Raw genomic sequence first — 22,968 nt, forward strand, 5'->3', positions numbered from 1 at the left:
GAATATGAGAAAGCTCTGCTGTTGGCTGCACTGTTCCTTAGATGAGGCGAGTAGGTGCTGATGGAGTCTGTCCTGTGTCTGGGATCCACAAGCAGCTTTCTGTCCCCTTAGAGCAGGTGTTCATTGCTGGGTTTCTGTGCAGATAGAAACCTTACCTTTAGCAAGCTGGTTTGTGTACAGCCGTTTCTGTTCCCTTCAAGGACCTGATGCTTCTGCAATGGGTCCCTCTGAGCTAATACTAACACGAGGAACTCTCGATGAAGAGCAAGAAGAGAGGGAGAGTGATGCTGATGGCATTGACCATGAAGGTAAGGGAATGAGGTCTAAAAGCTGCCTCTCAAGAAATCCCCTCTATATTTCATGACCTGGATGGACTGTAAGGAGAGCCTAGAAAACAAGCAAACATTCAGTCACCTGACGTGTCAGAATCTGTAGCAGAAGCTCAGCTGCAATGGTCAGTGCAGGGATATCACTCTGTAACCTTTGTGAAAGTTCATTTGTAAATTTTCTATTCAAGTAATTAATAGGTGTATAACACACATAAACCAGAGAACTCGTTAGGCTTGGGGCATGCAGTGACCTCTGAACCTGATTGATGCACAGATGTGTCCATCATCTTTTTGGCCTTACAGTTTCTGCCCCTGGCTCTCTTCCCTTTTCCTGTGACTGTGGTCTTGGAGCAATCTTCTAAGTTGTTACAGTGTGATTTTTCTCTTCTATAGCTCACAGACTTAATCTTCATTCTTTCCCTGTTCCACTGATGGGTAGGATCACTTATTTCCTTTGCCCTGTAATGTAGCTGAAGATGGAATAGACTGTCGATGTTGCTTTGGCTATCCTGATTCTAGCTTTTTTTCAGAAACACAAGTAGAACAAGTACCAAAATAGTGCTGAACTTCAGCAGCAGCGGGGACTGCGCAGGAGAAGGAGGGTGGGCAGCGGGCCTGGGGCAGGCAGGGGGATGGGGGTGGGGGCGGGCACTTAAAGATTTCGGCCAGGGAGCTGATCTCAGCCAGCACCCAGTCGGGGCAGTCTAAGTCGCCTTCGCGATCCGGAACCGCCCCGTGTGCCGGTGGGGGGCTCCCCGAGGGGCTCTGCAGGGGCCTTGGGGCCGGGACCCCGGGGGTGCAGCCCGACCAAGGGGCGGGGCAGGGGACGGGGTCCCGGGAGCGGGACCCAGGACGGCCACGGACCCGCGGGAAGGGCCCCTCCGACACGGCCCTAGTCCCTCCTCCTGACCACCCGAGCACCTCCCGCCACCCCGCAGGCTCCAAGCCCCGCCAATCCGGGCCCGAGGCAGCGTCTGGCCCGCCAATCCCGGGCCGCCTTTCTCGGCACCGTCCAATCACAGCCCGCCTTTTCAATCCGGCAGCGGTCTCGCAAGCTCAGACGCGGCGCGGCCCCTCCGCGCGGCACCGTCCCCCCGTTCCCCTCAGGCGCTGCTGGGACCACGGAAGGGCGGTGGGAGCTCCGCGGTCACGTCCCCTCCGGGAGCTCTCCCAGGAGAAGGAGAGGGAGGCGGGGAGCGGGCGGGAGGGGCTCCGGGAGCGGGGCCTGCGGGACCAGCGGGGTTCTCGGGAACGGGCGGGCGGGGATTGGCTGGGCTGGCACGGGGGGGCGGGGCCGTGCGGGCCGCGGGCTATAAATAGCGGGGGAGGGGGGGCGGGGGGGGCAGTTCGGCGGCGGAGGTGGAAGCGGCGCTGGAGCGGCGGGAGCCGGGGCGAGATCGGCGGTGAGCTGGGGCGGGACTCCTGCGGCTGCCGGTCCCGACGTGCAGGTCCGATCCCGGCCCGCCACTCCCAGCCCGCTTTCCTCCGCTCCGTCCAATCGTAGCCCGCCCTTTCAATGGGGCCGCGGTCCCGTAAGCTCTGCCCGCTCAGCCGCGGAGCGGCGCCGCCCCCCTTCCCCACGTTCCCCTCAGGCGCTGTAGGTGCCGGCGCCTTTGCTTCCGGAGCCGCACCTGCGCTGCCGCAGCCCCCGACAGGCCCTGTTGGGACCAGGGAGGGCGGGTGGCACAGCTCCGCGCTCACGTCCCGTCTGGGAGTTCTTCCGGGAGGCGGGGAGGGGGCGGGAGCGGCGGCGGCCCTTTCAACGGGGCCGCGGTCGAGCAAGCTCTGCCCGCTCAGCCGCGGCGCGGAGCCGCCCCCCTCTCCACCTCGTCCCCCGCGTTCCCCTCAGGCGCCGGTCTCGGCGCCTTTGCTTCGGGATCCGGCGGAGCCGCGCCTGCGCTGCCGCGGTGCCCGCAGGCGCTGTTGGGAGGGCGGGTGGGAGGTCCGCGGTCCCGTCCCGTCCCGGAGTTCTCCTGGGAGAAGGGGAGGGAGGCGGGGAGCGGGCGGAAGCGGAGCAGCCCCTGGGAGCGGGTCCTGAGGGGACAGCGGGGTTCTTGGGGACGGGCAGGGCGAGAACGGGCAGGCGGGGATTGGCGGGGCCGGACGCTGCCGGACGCTGGGATTGGCTGGGCTGGCACGAGGGGGGCGGGGCTGTGCGGGCCGCGGGCTATAAACGGCGTGGGCGGGGGGCGCTGGGGGCAGTTCGGCGGCGGAGGTGGAAGCGGTGCTGGAGCGGCGGGAGCCGGGGCGAGATCGGCGGTGAGCTGGGGCGGGACTCCTGCGGCTGCCGGTCCCGACGTGCAGGTCCGATCCCGGCCCGCCACTCCCAGCCCGCTTTTCTCCGCTCCGTCCAATCGTAGCCCGCCCTTTCAATGGGGCCGCGGTCCCGTAAGCTCTGCCCGCTCAGCCGCGGCGCGGCGCCGCCCCCCTTCCCCACGTTCCCCTCAGGCGCTGTAGGTGCCGGCGCCTTTGCTTCCGGAGTCGCACCTGCGCTGCCGCAGCCCCCGACAGGCCCTGTTGGGACCAGGGAGGGCGGGTGGCACAGCTCCGCGCTCACGTCCCGTCTGGGAGTTCTTCCGAGAGGCGGGGAGGGGGCGGGAGCGGCGGCGGCCCTTTCAACGGGGCCGCGGTCGAGCAAGCTCTGCCCGCTCAGCCGCGGCGCGGAGCCGCCCCCCTCTCCACCTCGTCCCCCGCGTTCCCCTCAGGCGCCGGTCTCGGCGCCTTTGCTTCGGGATCCGGCGGAGCCGCGCCTGCGCTGCCGCGGTGCCCGCAGGCGCTGTTGGGAGGGCGGGTGGGAGGTCCGCGGTCCCGTCCCGTCCCGGAGTTCTCCCGGGAGAAGGGGAGGGAGGCGGGGAGCGGGCGGAAGCGGAGCAGCCCCTGGGAGCGGGGCCTGAGGGGACAGCGGGGTTCTTGGGGACGGGCAGGCGGGGATTGGCGGACGCTGCCGGACGCTGGGATTGGCTGGGCTGGCACGAGGGGGGCGGGGCTGTGCGGGCCGCGGGCTATAAACGGCGTGGGCGGGGGGCGCTGGGGGCAGTTCGGCGGCGGGGCTGGGGGCGGCGCTGGAGCGGCGGGAGCCGGCCCGGGATTGGCGCGGCCGCCGGGCCGAGGAGCGGCGGTGAGCCAGGGTGGGACCCTCGCGGCTGCCGCTCCAGGGAGCGGTGGGGAGTCATGGGGAAGCACCCCCTCGGCTGCCGATCCAGGGGGAGCCGGGGTCGGTCCCCCACAGCTGCCGAGGCAGGGCGGTGGGCAGGCGGTGTCCCGGGCAGCTGTGCCGGCCAGCTTTGGTCAGTGCTCAGTGGGGGAGCAGCCCATGCTCAGGGGTGCTCCCCCGAACCAGAAGGACTAGGATGCAGCCTCTCAGTGGGGCTGGTACTGAAAGTATTGTTACAAAGAAAAGTAATAAAAGATGTTTCATTCTATTATAATTTTATTTTACTTTTATTTTCATCTTTGACTACTTGATTGTTTATTCTATTGTTTTGTTGCTGTTCCCGTTGGGATGGGTGGGACAGCTCCTAGAGATATTTAAGTGAACGACAAAGACTGATTTGTGACCTTGTCAACAGCCCGGGGCTGCAGAGATACCCAGGAGCGGATTTAGGCAGAGGCAGCAGAAAGCTGAGAACCTGGAGCTCAGGCAGCAGAGCTGGTGGAGACATAAAGACGGTAGGACTGTGGGCAGAACAAGAGTGGGGCTGGATTAGGGAGCATGGACCTGGCATAAGTACTGCAGGGATGGAGCTGGGATAAAAATAGTCAGGCCTGGCCTGGAATGTGGGCTTGAGAACTGGGGTGGAAAACTCAGACCTTAAACAAAAGAAAGATGCTAGGATTGGAACGTGCAGCAGCTTTACCGGGAGCTGACAGCAGAGCTGGCAGAGAAATAAAGGTTGTGGGTCTGGGTATGGGATAGGGAGATTGGTGCTCGGAAAGGGACTGTGGAGCAGGGATAGGGACTGTGGCACTGCAGCAGAAATCACAGTAGGATTGAGACAGGGACTGGCACCGTCGCTGAAACATCTGTGTGTCTGTGGAATAGGGATTGATGGGCGGGAACATGGACTGGAGGGGAAGAGCTGAAATCAGTCTAGGGCAGGGATCTGGACTTTGGAGTTGGGATCAGGTTTGTGGGGCTAGAGGAGTACCTGGGGGACTGGGACTGGGAGTGTGAGGTGGGAGCTGGAAAGTGGCAGAGCTGGAGCCAAGCTGAACATCCTGCAGTGAGAACCTGGAGCAGCTTCCCATGGTGGTGCTGGCAAGATACAGAGCTACTGCTGAGAGAGCAGAGCTGGCAGTGCAATAAAGCTTGTGGGTCTCAAGCTGAAATCACTGAGGGGCTGGAGTAGGGACAGGGTTTGGGCTTGGGACTGTAATACTTGGGGCAGTAATCAGAGCAATCACTGTGAGATAGGGCCTGTGGCACCGTCGCTGCAATGGCTGTGTGTCTGATATAGGGATTGATGGGTGGGAATGTGGATTGGGTGGGAGAGCTGAAATCAGTCTAGGGCTGGGCTTGTGTCTTTGGAATTGGGATAGGAATTCTGGGGCTGGAGGAGCACCTGGGGGACTGGGACTGGGAGTGTGAGGGTGGAGCTGGAAAGTGGCAGAGCTGGAGCCAAGCTGAACATCCTGCAGTGAGAACCTGGAGCAGCTTCCCGAGGCGGCGCTGGCAAGATGCAGAGCTACTGCTGAGAGAGCAGAGCTGGCAGTGCAATAAAGCTTGTGGGTCTCGAGCTGAAATCACTGAGGGGCTGGGGTAGGGACAGGGTTTGGGCTTGGGACTGTAACACTTGGGCAGGAATCCGTGTGAGGAGGAGATAGGGCCTGTGGCACCGTCGCTGAAATCTCTGTGTGGCTGTGGAATTGGGATTATAATTGGGAATGTGGACTGAGAGGCTGGGGGTGAAATCAGCATAATGCTAGGATTGCATCTGTGGAGCTGGGAGAGTGTCTGGAGCTCAGATAGGGCCTGTGGCACCGTCGCTGAAATCTCTATGCAGCTGGAAATGGGATTGTAAATTGGGAATGTGGACTGGGCGGGAGAGCTGAAATCAGTCTAGTGCTGGGCTTGTGTCTTTGGTATTGGGATAGGAATTTTGGGGCTGGAGGAGCACCTGGAGGACTGGGATTGGGAGGGTGGAGCTGGAAAGTGGCAGAGCTGGAGCCAAGCTGAAGATCCTGCAGTGAGAACCTGGAGCAGCTTCCTGTGGCGGCGCTGGCAAGATGCAGAGCTACTGCTGAGAGAGCAGAGCTGGCAGTGCAATAAAGCTTGTGGGTCTCGAGCTGAAATCACTGAGGGGCTAGGGTAGGGATGGGCTCTGGGCTGGGGACAGTAACACTTGGGCAGTAATCAAAGCAATCACTGTGAGATAGGGCCTGTGGCACCGTCGCTAAAATCCCTATGTGGTTGGAATTGGGATTGTAAATTGGGAATGCGGACTGGGAGGCTGGGCCTGAAGTCAGTATAGTTTTAGGATTGCATCTCTGGAGCTGGGAGAGTGTCTGGAGCTCGGATAGGGAGTGGCACCGTTACTTAAAAACCTATGCGACTGTGGACTATTGATTGATGGGCAGGAACATGGACTGGGCGAGGAGAGGTTAAATTAGTCTAGTGCTGGGTTTGTGAGTTTTGAATTGGGCTAGGGTTTGTGGGGCTGGAGGAGTAATTGGGGGACTGGGAATGGGAGTGTGAGGGTGGAGCTGGAAAGTCACAGAGATGGAGCCAAGATGAAGATCCTGCAAGATTTGGAGCTGCTGCTGAGAGAGCAGAGCTGGCAGTGCAATAAAGCTTGTGGGTCTCAAGCTAAAATCACTGAGGGGCTGGGATAGAGCTGGGGGCTAGAATATGGACTGGATGTTTTGGTCAGTGACTGTTGGTTTTGAGTAGAAATTACTGTGGGATTGGGATTGTATTTTTGTGCGCACTGGGGAGTCTAGTAATTTTATTGCAAGCCATTGGAGGGAACTGGGAGTACTGGGTAGAGTCAGATGTTCTATGGGGAAGGCCCAGGTGTTAACAATGAGGGGGAGGAGGGGCCAGGGCTTGGGCTGAGGCCCCTTGGCTATTGTTCGGAGTCAGGAGCTGTAGCAGAACTTCTTAGAACATGACTCAGGTGAGTCTGTTTCAATTTCACCTTTTCAGTCCCTTCCCACTGTCCCCAGTCCCTCCCCACTGTCCCCAGTCCCTCCTGAGTCCTTCCCAGTTTCTCCCAAGTACCCCAAACCCCATCCCAGTGCAGTCAGTCCCCTCCCTGTTCCTTCCCCAGTGCCTCCACTTCTTCCCAATTGCTCCCACTACACCCCAGTCCCATCCCAGTCCATCCCTAGTACCCTCAGTCCAACCAAGCTCCCTGTGCAGTTCCCTCCAGAACCTCCCCAGTGCTCCAAGTCCTTCCCAAGTTGTTTCAAACCCATTGCAGTCCCTCCCCAGTGCCTTCAGTCCCATCCTAGTTCCCTCTCCAGTGATCCCACTTGCTCCCAAGTGCCCCCAGTGCAGCCCAGTCCCAACCCAGTGCCCCTGGTACCTCCCCAGTGCCCACAGTGCAATCCTAGTTCTCTCAGTCCCATCCAAGTACCTCCAGTCCTTCCCCACTGCAACCCAGTGCTCCCAGTCCCTCCCAAGTGCATTAAAGAGCCATCATCAGTGGCCCCAGTCCCTCCCCAGTCCCATCCAAGTCCCTCCTAAATGATTCCTAGTCCCTCCCCAGTGCTTACAATCAAATCCCAGTCTCACCCCAGTCCCTTCCCAGTACATCTGCGCCCCATCCCAGTGGTCCCAGTCCCTCCCCAGAGATTCTCAGGCCCATCCCAGGCATGCTCTCCAGTCCCCTCCACAGTCCTCTCACAGTCCCCTTGCAGTCCCTTCCCAGTCCTATCCCAGTCCCTGCAGTCCCTTTCCCAGTGCTCCCAGTCCCATCCCAGTTCCCTCCCCAGTGACCTCAGTCCCATTCCTGTGCCCACCCAGCGCATCTCAGTCCCATCCCAGTGCCTGTAGTCCCACTGACCCCAATCCTTCCCCAATGACCCCTGTCCCATCCCACTTTCCCTAATCCCTCCCCTGAGAAATCCCAGTTGCAGTCCAGTGCCCCCAGTGCCAGCCCAGTTCTCCCCAGTCCATCTCCAGTGCCCTCAGTCCCATCCCAGTCCCTCCCTACTACCCCCAATCCCTCTCCAGTGCCCATAGTCGCACCCAGTGCCCCTAATCGCACCCAGTGAATCCAACTCCCTTGAAGTGTCCTCAGTCCCATCCCAGTCCCTCCCGACTGCCTCCAGTCCCTCCCCAGTGCGTTGTACTCCTTTTCCCTGTGCATCCCATTCCCATCCCAGTCACTTCGCAGTCCCTCCCTGCTCCCTCCCCAGTTCCCCCAGTCCTGGCCCAGTGCCACCTGTCCTCCCAGTCCCACCCCAGTGTCCCCACTCCCATCCCAGTCTCTCCCCACTTCCCCCACTGCAACCCACCACCTCCTTTCCCTCCCAAGTGTCCTCCTGCAGTGCAACCCAGTCCTTCCCCAGTTTGCCTAGTCCCATCCCAGTCCCTCCTAAGTGATTCCCAGTCCCTTCCCAGTACAACTGAGGGCACTGAAGAGGCCCTGGGGGCACTTGGGGGAACTGGGCTGGGACTGGGATTCCCTGGGGAGGGACTGGAGGCACTGGGATACGACTGAGAGGCACTGGGGAGGCACTAGGACACACTGGGCCACCACTGGGATAGGACTGGAATCACCGGGGAGGGAACTGGGATGGGACTGGGGGCAGTGGGAAGGGACTGGGATGGGACTGGGCAAACTGGGGAAGGACTGGGTTGCACTGCAGGAGGACACTTGGGAAGGAATGGGTGCACTGGCTTGCACTGAGAGAAGTGGGAAGGGACTGGGACGAGAATGGGGGCACTGGGGTGGGACAGGGAGCATCTCCAGTGCCCTCAGTCCCATCCCAGTCCCTCCCTACTACCCCTAGTCCCTCTCCAGTGCCCCTAGTCTCAGCCCAGTGCCCCTAGTCGCACCCAGGGCATCCAACCCCCTTGAAGTGTCCCCAGTCCCATCCCAGTTCCTCCCCACTGCCCCCAGTCCCTCCCCAGTGCGTTGTGCTCCTTTTCCCTGTGCATCCCATTCCCATCCCAGTCACTTCGCAGTCCCTCCCTGCTCCCTCCCCAGTTGCCCCAGTCCTAGCCCAGTGCCACCAGTGCTCCCAGTCCCACCGCAGTACCCCCACTCTCATCCCAGTCCCTTCCCACTTCTCTCAGTGCAAGCCAGCGCACCCATTCCTTCCCAAGTGTCCTCCTGCAGTGCAACTCAGTCCTTCCCCAGTTTGCCCAGTCCCATCCCAGTCCTTTCCCACTGCCCCCAGTCCCATCCCAATTCCCTCCCCGGTGATCCCAGTCCCATTCCAGTGGTGCCCCAGTGTGTCCTAGTGCCTCCCCAGTGCCTCTCAGTCCTATCCCAGTGCCTCCAGTCCCTCCCCAGAGAATCCCAGTCCCAGCCCACTTCCCCCAAGTGCCCCCAGGGCCTCTCCAGTGCCCTCAGTCCCGGCCCAGTCCCTCCCCAGTGCTTCTCACTCCTATCCCAGTGCCCCCAGTCCCATGGTCCCCAGTCCCTCCCCAATGACCCCCAGTCCCATCCCAGTGCTCCCAGTCCCCCCCCCGCCCCCCAAAAATCTCAGTCCCACCCCAGGGTCCCCACTCCCAGCCCAAATCCCCCCAGTGCCCCCAGTCCCTCTCCAGTGTCCCCAGTCCCATCCCCATCCCTCCCCACTGCCCCCAGTCCCTCCCAGTGCATGCCACTCCTTTTCCCCGATGCATCCCACTCCCTCCCTAGAACATCCAAGTCCCATCCCAGGTCCCTCCCCAGTGCCCCTGACCCATCCCCAGCCCTCCCGTGACCTCAGTCCCTCCCCAGGGCATCCCGGTTCTTTCCCCCTGTGCATCCCAGTCCCATCTCAGGCCCACTCCCCAGTCCTGTCACAGTCCTCTTGCAGTCCCTCCCCAGTCCAATCCCAGTCCCTGCAGTGGCTTTCCCGTTGCTCCCAGTCCCTCCCCAGTGCATTCCGCTCCTTCCTCCCATGCATCCCATTGCCATCCCAGTACCATCCCAGTTCCCTTCCCAGCCCCCTCGCAGTCCCTCCCTGCTCCCTCCCCAGTTCCCCCAGTCCTAGCCCAGTGCCACCTGTCCTCCCAGTCCCACCCCAGTGCCCCCACTCTCATCCCAGTCTCTCCCCACTTCCCCCACTGCAACCCACCACCTCCTTTCCCTCCCAAGTGTGCTCTCGCAGCGCAACCCAGTCCTTCCCCAGTTTGCCTAGTCCCATCCCAGTCCCTCCTAAGTGATTCCCAGTCCCTTCCTAGTATAACTGCATCCCATCCCAGTGACAGCAGTCCCATCCCAGTGGTCCCAGTCCCTCCCCAGAGATTCTCAGGCCCATCCCAGGCACGCTCTCCAGTCCCCTCCACAGTCCTCTCACAGTCCCCTTGCAGTCCCTTCCCAGTCCTATCCCAGTCCCTGCAGTCCCTTTCCCAGTGCTCCCAGTCCCATCCCAGTTCCCTCCCCAGTGACCTCAGTCCCATTCCTGTGCCCACCCAGCGCATCTCAGTCCCATCCCAGTGCCTGTAGTCCCACTGACCCCAATCCTTCCCCAATGACCCCTGTCCCATCCCACTTTCCCTAGTCCCTCCCCTGAGAAATCCCAGTTGCAGTCCAGTGCCCCCAGTGCCAGCCCAGTTCTCCCCAGTCCATCTCCAGTGCCCTCAGTCCCATCCCAGTCCCTCCCTACTACCCCCAATCCCTCTCCAGTGCCCATAGTCGCACCCAGTGCCCCTAATCGCACCCAGTGAATCCAACTCCCTTGAAGTGTCCTCAGTCCCATCCCAGTCCCTCCCGACTGCCTCCAGTCCCTCCCCAGTGCGTTGTACTCCTTTTCCCTGTGCATCCCATTCCCATCCCAGTCACTTCGCAGTCCCTCCCTGCTCCCTCCCCAGTTCCCCCAGTCCTGGCCCAGTGCCACCTGTCCTCCCAGTCCCACCCCAGTGTCCCCACTCCCATCCCAGTCTCTCCCCACTTCCCCCACTGCAACCCACCACCTCCTTTCCCTCCCAAGTGTCCTCCTGCAGTGCAACCCAGTCCTTCCCCAGTTTGCCTAGTCCCATCCCAGTCCCTCCTAAGTGATTCCCAGTCCCTTCCCAGTACAACTGAGGGCACTGAAGAGGCCCTGGGGGCACTTGGGGGAACTGGGCTGGGACTGGGATTCCCTGGGGAGGGACTGGAGGCACTGGGATACGACTGAGAGGCACTGGGGAGGCACTAGGACACACTGGGCCACCACTGGGATAGGACTGGAATCACCGGGGAGGGAATTGGGATGGGACTGGGGGCAGTGGGAAGGGACTGGGATGGGACTGGGCAAACTGGGGAAGGACTGGGTTGCACTGCAGGAGGACACTTGGGAAGGAATGGGTGCACTGGCTTGCACTGAGAGAAGTGGGAAGGGACTGGGACGAGAATGCGGGCACTGGGGTGGGACAGGGAGCATCTCCAGTGCCCTCAGTCCCATCCCAGTCCCTCCCTACTACCCCTAGTCCCTCTCCAGTGCCCCTAGTCTCAGCCCAGTGCCCCTAGTCGCACCCAGGGCATCCAACTCCCTTGAAGTGTCCCCAGTCCCATCCCAGTTCCTCCCCACTGCCCCCAGTCCCTCCCCAGTGCGTTGTGCTCCTTTTCCCTGTGCATCCCATTCCCATCCCAGTCACTTCGCAGTCCCTCCCTGCTCCCTCCCCAGTTGCCCCAGTCCTAGCCCAGTGCCACCAGTGCTCCCAGTCCCACCGCAGTACCCCCACTCTCATCCCAGTCCCTTCCCACTTCTCTCAGTGCAAGCCAGCGCACCCATTCCTTCCCAAGTGTCCTCCTGCAGTGCAACTCAGTCCTTCCCCAGTTTGCCCAGTCCCATCCCAGTCCTTTCCCACTGCCCCCAGTCCCGTTCCAATTCCCTCCCCAGTGATCCCAGTCCCATCCCAGTGGTGCCCCAGTGTGTCCTAGTGCCTCCCCAGTGCCTCTCAGTCCTATCCCAGTGCCTCCAGTCCCTCCCCAGAGAATCCCAGTCCCAGCCCACTTCCCCCAAGTGCCCCCAGGGCCTCTCCAGTGCCCTCAGTCCCGGCCCAGTCCCTCCCCAGTGCATCTCACTCCTATCCCAGTGCCCCCAGTCCCATGGTCCCCAGTCCCTCCCCAATGACCCCCAGTCCCATCCCAGTGCTCCCAGTCCCCCTCCGCCCCCCGAAAATCTCAGTCCCACCCCAGGGTCCCCACTCCCAGCCCAAATCCCCCCAGTGCCCCCAGTCCCTCTCCAGTGTCCCCAGTCCCATCCCCATCCCTCCCCACTGCCCCCAGTCCCTCCCAGTGCATGCCAGTCCCTCCCTAGAACATCCAAGTCCCATCCCAGGTCCCTCCCCAGTGCCCCTGACCCATCCCCAGCCCTCCCGTGACCTCAGTCCCTCCCCAGGGCATCCCGGTTCTTTCCCCCTGTGCATCCCAGTCCCATCTCAGGCCCACTCCCCAGTCCTGTCACAGTCCTCTTGCAGTCCCTCCCCAGTCCAATCCCAGTCCCTGCAGTGGCTTTCCCGATGCTCCCAGTCCCTCCCCAGTGCATTCCGCTCCTTCCTCCCATGCATCCCATTCCCATCCCAGTCCCATCCCAGTTCCCTCCCCAGTGACCTCAGTCCCATCCCTGTGCCCACCCAGCGCATCTCAGTCCCATCTCAGTGCCTGTAGTCCCACTGACCCCAATCCTTCCCCAATGACCCCTGTCCCATCCCACTTTCCCTAGTCCCTCCCCTGAGAAATCCCAGTTGCAGTCCAGTGCCCCCAGTGCCAGCCCAGTTCTCCCTAGTCCATCTCCAGTGCCCTCAGTCCCATCCCAGTCCCTCCCTACTACCCCCAATCCCTCTCCAGTGCCCATAGTCGCACCCAGTGCCCCTAATCGCACCCAGTGAATCCAACTCCCTTGAAGTGTCCCCAGTCCCATCCCAGTCCCTCCCCAGTGCGTTGTGCTCCTTTTCCCTGTGCATCCCATTCCCATCCCAGTCACTTCGCAGTCCCTCCCTGCTCCCTCCCCAGTTCCCCCAGTCCTAGCCCAGTGCCACCAGTGCTCCCAGTCCCACTGCAGTACCCCCACTCTCATCCCAGTCCCTTCCCACTTCTCTCAGTGCAAGCCAGCGCACCCATTCCTTCCCAAGTGTCCTCCTGCAGTGCAACCCAGTCCTTCCCCAGTTTGCCCAGTCCCATCCCAGTCCTTTCCCACTGCCCCCAGTCCCGTTCCAATTCCCTCCCCAGAGAATCCCAGTCCCAGCCCACTTCCCCCAAGTGCCCCCAGGGCCTCTCCAGTGCCCTCAGTCCCGGCCCAGTCCCTCCCCAGTGCATCTCACTCCTATCCCAGTGCCCCCAGTCCCATGGTCCCCAGTCCCTCCCCAATGACCCCCAGTCCCATCCCAGTGCTCCCAGTCCCCCCCCGCCCCCCAAAAATCTCAGTCCCACCCCAGGGTCCCCACTCCCAGCCCAAATCCCCCCAGTGCCCCCAGTCCCTCTCCAGTGTCCCCAGTCCCATCCCCATCCCTCCCCACTGCCCCCAGTCCCTCCCAGTGCATGCCACTCCTTTTCCCCGATGCATCCCACTCCCTCCCTAGAACATCCAAGTCCCATCCCAGGTCCCTCCCCAGTGCCCCTGACCCATCCCCAGCCCTCCCGTGACCTCAGTCCCTCCCCAGGGCATCCCGGTTCTTTCCCCCTGTGCATCCCAGTCCCATCTCAGGCCCACTCCCCAGTCCTGTCACAGTCCTCTTGCAGTCCCTCCCCAGTCCAATCCCAGTCCCTGCAGTGGCTTTCCCGTTGCTCCCAGTCCCTCCCCAGTGCATTCCGCTCCTTCCTCCCATGCATCCCATTGCCATCCCAGTACCATCCCAGTTCCCTTCCCAGCCCCCTCGCAGTCCCTCCCTGCTCCCTCCCCAGTTCCCCCAGTCCTAGCCCAGTGCCACCTGTCCTCCCAGTCCCACCCCAGTGCCCCCACTCTCATCCCAGTCTCTCCCCACTTCCCCCACTGCAACCCACCACCTCCTTTCCCTCCCAAGTGTGCTCTCGCAGCGCAACCCAGTCCTTCCCCAGTTTGCCTAGTCCCATCCCAGTCCCTCCTAAGTGATTCCCAGTCCCTTCCTAGTATAACTGCATCCCATCCCAGTGACAGCAGTCCCATCCCAGTGGTCCCAGTCCCTCCCCAGAGATTCTCAGGCCCATCCCAGGCACGCTCTCCAGTCCCCTCCACAGTCCTCTCACAGTCCCCTTGCAGTCCCTTCCCAGTCCTATCCCAGTCCCTGCAGTCCCTTTCCCAGTGCTCCCAGTCCCATCCCAGTTCCCTCCCCAGTGACCTCAGTCCCATTCCTGTGCCCACCCAGCGCATCTCAGTCCCATCCCAGTGCCTGTAGTCCAACTGACCCCAATCCTTCCCCAATGACCCCTGTCCCATCCCACTTTCCCTAGTCCCTCCCCTGAGAAATCCCAGTTGCAGTCCAGTGCCCCCAGTGCCAGCCCAGTTCTCCCCAGTCCATCTCCAGTGCCCTCAGTCCCATCCCAGTCCCTCCCTACTACCCCCAATCCCTCTCCAGTGCCCATAGTCGCACCCAGTGCCCCTAGTCGCACCCAGTGCATCCAACTCCCTTGAAGTGTCCCCAGTCCCATCCCAGTCCCTCCCCAGTGCGTTGTGCTCCTTTTCCCTGTGCATCCCATTCCCATCCCAGTCACTTCGCAGTCCCTCCCTGCTCCCTCCCCAGTTGCCCCAGTCCTAGCCCAGTGCCACCAGTGCTCCCAGTCCCACCCCAGTGCCCCCACTCTCATCCCAGTCCCTTCCCACTTCTCTCAGTGCAAGCCAGTGCACCCATTCCTTCCCAAGTATCTTCCTGCAGTGCAACCCAGTCCTTCCCCAGTTCGCCCAGTCCCATCCCAGTCCCTTCCTACTGCACCCAGTCCCATCCCAATTCCCTCCCCGGTGATCCCAGTATTATCCCAGTGCTTCCCGGCTGTATTACAGTCCCTCCACAGTGCACCCCTGTCCTTCCCTACTGACCTCAGTTCCATCCCAGTGGTGCCCCAGTGTATCCTAGTGCCTCCCCTGTACCTCTCAGTCCTATCCCAGTGCCTTCAGTCCCTCCCCAGAGAATCCCAGTCCCAGCCCACTTCCCCCAAGTGCCCCCAGGGCCTCTCCAGTGCCCTCAGTCCCGGCCCAGTCCCTCCCCAGTGCATCTCACTCCTATCCCAGTGCCCCCAGTCCCATGGTCCCCAGTCCCTCCCCAATGACCCCCAGTCCCATCCCAGTGCTCCCAGTCCCCCCCCGCCCCCCAAAAATCTCAGTCCCACCCCAGGGTCCCCACTCCCAGCCCAAATCCCCCCAGTGCCCCCAGTCCTTCTCCAGTGTCCCCTGTCCCATCCCCATCCTTCCCCACTGCCCCCAGTCCCTCCCAGTGCATGCCAATCCTTTTCCCCGATGCATCCCACTCCCTCCCTAGAACATCCAAGTCCCATCCCAGGTCCCTCCCCAGTGCCCCTGACCCATCCCCAGCCCTCCCGTGACCTCAGTCCCTCCCCAGGGCATCCCGGTTCTTTCCCCCTGTGCATCCCAGTCCTATCCCAGGCCCACTCCCCAGTCCTGTCACAGTCCTCTTGCAGTCCCTCCCCAGTCCAATCCCAGTTCCCGCAGTGGCTTTCCCGTTGCTCCCAGTCCCTCCCCAGTGCATTCCGCTCCTTTCTCCCATGCATCCCATTCCCATCCCAGTTCCCTTCCCAGCCCCCTTGCAGTCCCTCCCTGCTCCCTCCCCAGTTCCCCCAGTCCTAGCCCAGAGCCACCTGTCCTCCCAGTCCCACCCCAGTGCCCCCACTCTCATCCCAGTCTCTCCCCACTTCCCCCACTGCAACCCACCACCTCCTTTCCCTCCCAAGTGTGCTCTCGCAGCGCAACCCAGTCCTTCCCCAGTTTGCCTAGTCCCATCCCAGTCCCTCCTAAGTGATTCCCAGTCCCTTCCTAGTATAACTGCATCCCATCCCAGTGACAGCAGTCTCATCCCAGTGGTCCCAGTCTCTCCCCAGAGATTCTCAGGCCCATCCCAGGCACGCTCTCCAGTCCCCTCCCCAGTCCTCTCACAGTCCCCTTGCAGTCCCTTGCCAGTCCTATCCCAGTCCCTGCAGTCCCTTTCCCAGTGCTCCCAGTCCCATCCCAGTTCCCTCCCCAGTGACCTCAGTCCCATTCCTGTGCCCACCCAGCGCATCTCAGTCCCATCCCAGTGCCTGTAGTCCCACTGACCCCAATCCTTCCCCAATGACCCCTGTCCCATCCCACTTCCCCTAGTCTCTCCCCTGAGAAATCCCAGTTGCAGTCCAGTGCCCCCAGTGCCAGCCCAGTTCTCCCAAGTCCATCTCCAGTGCCCTCAGTCCCATCCCAGTCCCTCCCTACTACCCCCAATCCCTCTCCAGTGCCCATAGTCGCACCCAGTGCCCCTAGTTGCACCCAGTGCATCCAACTCCCTTGAAGTGTCCTCAGTCCCATCCCAGTCCCTCCCGACTGCCTCCAGTCCCTCCCCAGTGCGTTGTACTCCTTTTCCCTGTGCATCCCATTCCTATCCCAGTCACTTCGCAGTCCCTCCCTGCTCCCTCCCCAGTTGCCCCAGTCCTAGCCCAGTACCACCAGTGCTACCAGTGGCTCTCGTGCCGGTGCAGCGCTCCCTGCTCGAGTTAAGGGCCGGTTCCGGCGGCAGGGCGGGACTCGCGGCCTCCCGTCTCTCCCGGGGTGTTTGTGGGGGGAATAACATGAAGATTTTTTGGGGTGAAGGCGCAGAAATTAGGGAGGAGGGACGCTAATTTGGGTAAACTCGGTCACCGAAAGTACGAGCGACCGGAAGTCCTCCAAGGCCCCGTCCCGGAAGTCCGCCAAGCCCACAGTAAAGATGGCGCCGCCAGGACCGGAACGACCACACTAAAGATGGCGGCCCCGGCTCGGAAGTTCGCCCCGATTCCACACTCAAGATGGCGCCGCCAGGACCGGAACTTAGCCGAGGCCACACTAAAGATGGCGGCGAGAGGCCCCCTCGCCTCAGAGAGGCGTCTATCCTTTTGCCTGACCTCCGCCGCCACCCGGACCCCCTCCCCGCGCCCGCAGCGCCGTCTCGCCGCGCCGCTTCCCGCTGTGGGGACAGGCGCGGGCGGCAGGTTCGTGGGCGGCGGCAGGCACCGGGGCGGCAGCCCCCGTCTCGTGGCCGTGGCGCGCGAGGACCTCAGGCGTCCACGCCGCGCCGCCGTCCCGCCCCGTTCCGCTCCGCTCCCGTACCCGCTCCCGCTCCGTCCCCGCTCCGCGGGGGGGGGGATCCGTCCGAGATCATGATCAGCACCCTGGGGGACCCCGCTGGCAACGGGAAAGGTACCCCAGGAACCCCCCGGGAGGGATCTGGGAGGCTGCTGCCCTTCGGCCCCTGATCACAAATGGATGTAGAAGTGATGGTGTTTAGGGAATGTTGATTGTATTTCCCTGACTTTAGCAACGTGGTCATTAAAAAGAGAAAAATAACAAGTCTATGGAAATCCCCTGCACGTGGGAGTTTGCAGGCTCTGGATTAAACTTGGCTCTCTAATGTTAAAACTGTGGGCGAGGGGCGGTGGCCGAGCAGGGCCAACAGCGGTGCCGGACGGGGCCGGCCCGGGGGTCCCATCCCCCCGGGGTCGCAGCTGCGGGACCCGCCCCCGCCCCGCGCGGCCCCTCCCGGCGCGCCCCGCCCGGCGTTGGGGGCTGCGGCCGCTCCCGGCGCTGCCGAGGCTGCCGGGGAGGGACCGGCCTGTGCTGGGGGCACGGGGGTTTGTTCCTTGTGTTCGAGGGCGGCAGCGGGAGTGGTGCTGCGGGGCAGGACGTGCCGGGTGACGGCGGGGCCCGGGGGCTGCAGCTCTCTGGCTTCCCGACTCGCTTTGTAGACATTTGCCACCTTCAGAGGAGGCACAAATCCCCGCGGAGCTGAGCAAGGGGTACGGGGAATGCAGCTGGGTGCAGCGAGCTGGGGCGGGGCTGTGACCAGGGGAGGGTGTGCGCAGTCCCCCAAAACCAGCCCAAAAGAACCCCAGAGCTCACAGCGAAGCGGAGCGGGCACCTGCCCCTCCCTCCTGCTCGCGCCGACCCCGCCCCCCGGCTCACCACGCCTCCTCTCCCCGCGCGCCCGCCTGTGGCTCCACCCGTCCTTCTCTCCCCTCCCATGCGGGACAGCCCCAGGTGTGAGCAGTTAGGCTGACAAAGAGGCGGGACAGCCCCAGGTGTGGGCAGTGAGGCTGACAAAGAGGCGGGACAGCCCCAGGTGTGGGCAGTGAGGGTGACAAGGGGCGGGCCGTGCTCGGTGGGGCACTTTTTATAGGGTGCTTCTGCAGGGGAGCAGTCGATCTCAGGGAATCTCTTAAGCAGTGATGGTGAGAGTATCTTGCAGGGGCTGGGGGAAGCACCTGATGTACCCGGATTATCGCTCGAGGAAGGTGCCGAGGGATGAGCCCTGTTCCAGGAAGCAGCGCAGGAGAGGGGAGCAGCGCACGTGAACAGGTGGGAGAGTGTGGGGGTGCAGAGAAGATGCAGCTCAGACTGGAGGAAGACCTTGGAAGTTTCTTTTATTGATACAAACGTGCAAAGCAGAGAGTGAGGTGGAATATAAACACTGTAGGTGCTCGGGCAGGTGAACCAGGACTTAGGAGAGGAAATCGCTTTCCTGAGCATCTAAAGTTCTAATTGCCTCTCTCAGGAGCAGTCGAGAGGAGTTTCTGCTTTGGGGCTTGTCTCCAAAGGCAGGCACCTGAAACTGCTGTGGGAAGCTTACTGCCGTAACCAGACAGTAATTTCCCCTGATATTTTAGCTCCTAAACCCAGTGAGTTTTATTTCCTCTGTTCAGAGCTCTCCACTCTCATTTTAAGGCCTTTTCCCCGGTCCTCACCGCAGGACAGCGGCTCTTTCCCGGTTCAAACCTCGGCACAGCCACCGAACCGGGCGCGGGTCCGTGGAAGCATTTCCTGATTCTCGTTATTACCTCACTCCACATCCCCCATCGCGAAGCACCCCGGGAGCTCAGCCCAGCACCGCGGGAGGGTCCCGGCAGCCCCGGGGCTCCTTGCGGCCCCCTCCGCGCCTCGTTCCGGTACCGCCAGGCTCACCCTTGTCCCGCAGGTAGGATGCGGCCACGCCGCGCTGCCCCAGCCCCCGCCGCCCCGCTCCCCTTCCCGGCGCCGCAGCCGCCGCCGCCGCCGCCGCCCCGCTCCCCTTCCCGGCGCCGCAGCCGCCGCCGCCGCCGCCGCCCCGCTCCCCTTCCCGGCGCCGCAGCCGCCGCCGCCGCCGCCGCCCCGCTCCCCTTCCCGGCGCCGCAGCCGCCGCCGCCGCCGCCGCCCCGCTCCCCTTCCCGGCGCCGCAGCCGCCGCCGCCGCCGCCGCCCCGCTCCCCTTCCCGGCGCCGCAGCCGCCGCCGCCGCCGCCGCCCCGCTCCCCTTCCCGGCGCCGCAGCCGCCGCCGCCGCCGCCCCGCTCCCCTTCCCGGCGCCGCAGCCGCCGCCGCCGCCGCCCCGCTCCCCTTCCCGGCGCCGCAGCCACCGCCGCCCCGCTCCCGCCATTCCGCTCCAGCCCCTCCGCTCCAGCCCCTGCCCGAATCCAATACCAACCCTAAATCCAATACCAACTATAATACCTGCTCACGTTAGGAGTCCTTTTCTCTGTCAGGCTCTTTTACCTAACCTGATTTTAAGTCAGAGATGCAAACCAGGTGCTGCTGCTCCCAGAGCCTTTATACCATCTTGGATTGGGCTGCTCTCTTTCCCCCGGGGCCTCAAGGGAAGGGAGGTGGGCACGGCCAGGGGTATATTAACCCTAGCCTTTGGTCAGGGAAGTCATTCAGCAGGCAGGCTTCAATGGGATAAGAGCTCTCCCTTTCTTTCATTTAATGGCACTTCTCAAGCTATTCCTGCTTTATTAAAGCATCAGCTTTGGTATCCAAAGAAGCAGAGCTGTATATGGCAATGAAGAGGATTACACTCACATGCAGGGTTTTTAAATTTAATAACTTGGTGTTGGTAAGCTGCTTTTATAATTGGTTATCTGTTTTTCTTTTCCTTAGGAGCCTTGCATATTTTGGGATTTCCTGATCAACTGCAGTTTGGCATTTTTTCACCAGTGTTATCCAGTCCTCAGGTGAAGCTGCTCTGTGTTGAAGATGGCTACAGACACCTAGGTTTGCAAGTAGTCAGTGGGGGGTTATAGCCCACAGATGGAGAGAGGGCTGGGGTGTCAGCTTAGGAATTGCCAGGGGTTTTTTGAAGGTAGTATGGGTGGAAAGCAGTGTCCAGGAGCCACCTAAATGCCTGTGAAGGCACCCACTGACTTTTCAGATGTGCTACTTAAGTTTTCTTCTCATTCACCCAGATATTCTGTGCGATTACAGCTGCAGTCTTTGGCTGCAGGCAGTGACCCTGGGTGGTTTGCCTAAAGAGAAGGGAGACTCTTTGAGCTCTCCCCATCTATCTGGGTGACTTTGGTTAGAGTTTCTTTACCATGTCAGAGGGGCAGGGTGTAAAGCAGAGTTGAACAGAACAGAGGCCAGAGGAGCAGAGCAAGAAGGTGGGTCATCACCTGACATCAGCACAAAGATGTGGCTTTTAGCTCCACGTTTACTTGTGTGTTAAGGATTTTGTTGTTTGGGTTTGTTTTTTCTTTGTTTTCAGATGCAGAGCCCTGGGCCCAGGAGGCTCTAGGCACCGGAGGGGAGGTGATCCAGGTGAGTACCAGTGAGCAAGGTGAGCATTGACTCCAGGACAGAACTAGATGGTCTTTTACAGGTGTTGTGGTGAATCTGTGTGCATGCTTTGTTTCTTGTGTTTTCCAGGGGTTCTGCCACCTTCTGACAGTCCAGTGCTTCAGGGCCCCTGCTGGTAAGAGGTCACTGTGGAGGAGAGGTAGGTAGGAGCTCCCACAGGAAAGCCATCCTTTCAGGCAGTACCTCAGTCTGTACCTTTGCCTTTGGTTTTTTTACTTTGCAAAGAACGTGTGCAGCCTCAGAGGGCTGGAGCCACCTGCCAATTAGGTTTGATGGTCTTCATCTGTCCTTGTGAGTAATCTCCTAGTCCTACGAGGGTCATCAATTAAGGCTCGACCTTTCCCAGTTGCAGGTGCCATCCAGCCTGCCTTTGGCCAAGGAGGAGCATTGAGGTTGAGCTGGGGAGGTAGGGAGGAGGTGCTGGGGTCTCCCTTACTTTCAGAAACACCCATAACTTTTTTTCTCACTCCCCCAGGTACGGCACACGGTGATGGCAGCAGCCTCCAACTGGGGTCGGAGCCAGTGGCCCGAGAACCTCTCAGCTCAGGGGAGGGTGAGTAGCCAATTGCAGGGTTATCTCCCACGTGCTGCCCAACTCTTGTGTCAGTTTCTGTTTTCTTTCTCGTAGCCAACCGAGTCAGTGATCACAGGACCCTCTGAGCCAGCCGTGCGTCCTTCCTTCACATCGAAGATGGATTCACATCCCCAGCTGTGGGAAAGATAAGTGGAGGACTCCCACCTGGAGAGGGGATGAGAGCTGGGTCCAGTTTTATGGTTAGGAGGGAGGGATTTTCAATTGAGCAGAGGGGAAAGGATCTGCCCTAAGAGGCCCTTGGCACACACAGGAGGAGCAGTTTACTTTTCATCATGGAGTAGGATGTGCAGGGCAGAGCCGTTCAGGTCTGTGTCATGTCCTTTGTCCGGTCTGTGTTTCGTGTCTTACACTTTACAGTCACTGTGTCTTTGCTTCCTGCCCTCAAAGGTCTTATCTGAGATGTCAAAGCATCATTCCTAGAGTCTTGAACCTCTGCACTGCCCAGCCCAGTGCCCATACCATCCGTTCTTTGGCTCACTAGCTTGGACGTGCATCGGAATCGCATCTGAGAAGTGTCAGGTCAGGTGTCTTTTACAGCCTCCTTACAGGTTGTATCGGTGGCTGTGCCGTGCAGTCATCCCTTGTCATCCCACCTAGGACTTGTGAGAATCTAAGAAGATTCTGAACATAGCATTGTCTCCCATCCATCTTAGCAATTTTGTAGGCAGTTCTTGTCCCAGGCCATTCTGTTAGAGTGTGTTTTCAGGCTCCTCAGAGCCTCCTCCGTTCAGTCTCGCCGTATCCTCCATCTTCTCGTGCGGTAGCACATCCATTTTGACGTCGTTCCTTTCTCAGAGTTCTCTCTCCTGGTTGCACCACAGCACTTGTCTGGAAATGTGTCCTTGGAGTTTGTGTTGGGCCTGGAACTGCTCTGCCCTGCAGTGTAGACTTGGGGGTAGGTGGAGTAGAAAGGAGACTTTCCATTTACCCTGTGATAGGCTCAGCCACTCAGGGCAGCAGTTCTCGGGTCCTCCTGGAGGCAGCCCCTGCCTGCAGCGTGTGTGCAGTCACGAGAGCGGGCTTGTCCGGGGCCAATGGGAGCGGTACGGCAGGGCCCTTAAAGTTAGGTCAGTGTTTGTTTGTGCAGGCTGTCTTTGGATCCCAGAGGGCTTGTCTAAGGAGAAATTAGAATTGCACAGCAGTTAATGTAGCCCTGTCTATATGGCTGACTTTGCTAACTCATTTCTTTGCAGCATCAGAGAGGCTGGATGTAAAGCACAGATGAACAGAGGAGGCTGGAGTAGCACAGTCAGAAGGTGGGTTGTCATGTGAGGTCAGAGCCAAGACATGACTTTTGGCCCTAGGTTTACTTGATCATTTGGATGGTTTGGTGGTTTAGTTTTGGTTTTTTGGGTTTTTTTAAGATGCAGAGCCCTCAGCCCAGCAGAGGACAGGCACCAGAGGGAAGGTGAGCCTGGTGAGCAAGGTGAGCAGTGACTGCAGGACAAAACTAGCTGCTCTTTTGCAGGCGGTGTACTTGTGGTGAATCTTTGTACATACTTGTTTTTTTGTTTTACAGGCAGTGCACAGACTTCTAACATGCAGTCCAACGTGACAGGGACCCTGCCTGTAAGAGGTCACGGTCAAGGGGTGTCAGACAGAAGCTGCCATGGGAGCAGCAAACTCTTGGGCAGTATCTAAGTACTCACACTTGCCTCCTCTGGGTTTTTTTGCAGGAGATGTAGGCAGCCTCAGATGGCCGAAGCCAACTCACAGTGAGGTGACGGACACAGTTTGGTCCTCTGGAGCTGTCCTTGTAGGTAATCTCCGAGTATTGAAAAGATCAGCAATGAAGAACTGAGCTTTTTGGATTACAGGTGCCATCCAGCTAACCTTTGGGAGCCGATGAGCATTGGAGGTGAGTCGGGGAGGCAGCAGGAGGAGCAGGAATCCCCTGCAGCTTTAGAGATGCCCTCTAATTTTGTCTCTCTCTCGCTCATGTATCTTAGGAGATTACAGCACATTGTCCAATTCTGGTCAGAGCCAGTGACACGAGGACCTGCCTCGGTGACAGTGAGTAGAGGCATCATGGTGGCTGGGGCCACGTGTCACACTAGTCAGATATGGTGTCTGGTTTTCTTTCTCGCAGTTGACTCCGAGTGGTCTGACGATGGCAGGAACCTCTGAGGCAGCCCAGGTGCCCCTCCTCTGCATCAAAGATGGCTTCGCATCCCCGGCTCTTTGCAAGATAAGTGCAGGGCAAAGCCC

The 22,968-nt window shown here is 60.7% G+C and overlaps 2 long non-coding RNA genes across 2 annotated transcripts; both read left to right on the forward strand.

Annotated features, from left to right (window-relative positions):
• Window positions 1-1,368: 1,368 nt before the first annotated feature.
• LOC135417527 (uncharacterized) lies at window positions 1,369-4,105 on the forward strand. The gene is made up of 2 exons (XR_010432089.1): window positions 1,369-1,732; window positions 3,899-4,105. It is a non-coding gene; the product is annotated as an uncharacterized LOC135417527 (long non-coding RNA).
• Window positions 4,106-22,277: 18,172 nt separating this feature from the next.
• Window positions 22,278-22,622, forward strand: LOC135417528 (uncharacterized). The gene is made up of 3 exons (XR_010432090.1): window positions 22,278-22,329; window positions 22,437-22,480; window positions 22,578-22,622. It is a non-coding gene; the product is annotated as an uncharacterized LOC135417528 (long non-coding RNA).
• The last annotated feature ends 346 nt before the right edge of the window (window positions 22,623-22,968 follow it).

Source organism: Pseudopipra pipra, chromosome 7 (genome assembly GCF_036250125.1).
Source record: "Pseudopipra pipra isolate bDixPip1 chromosome 7, bDixPip1.hap1, whole genome shotgun sequence".
Taxonomy (NCBI): Eukaryota; Metazoa; Chordata; class Aves; order Passeriformes; family Pipridae; genus Pseudopipra; species Pseudopipra pipra.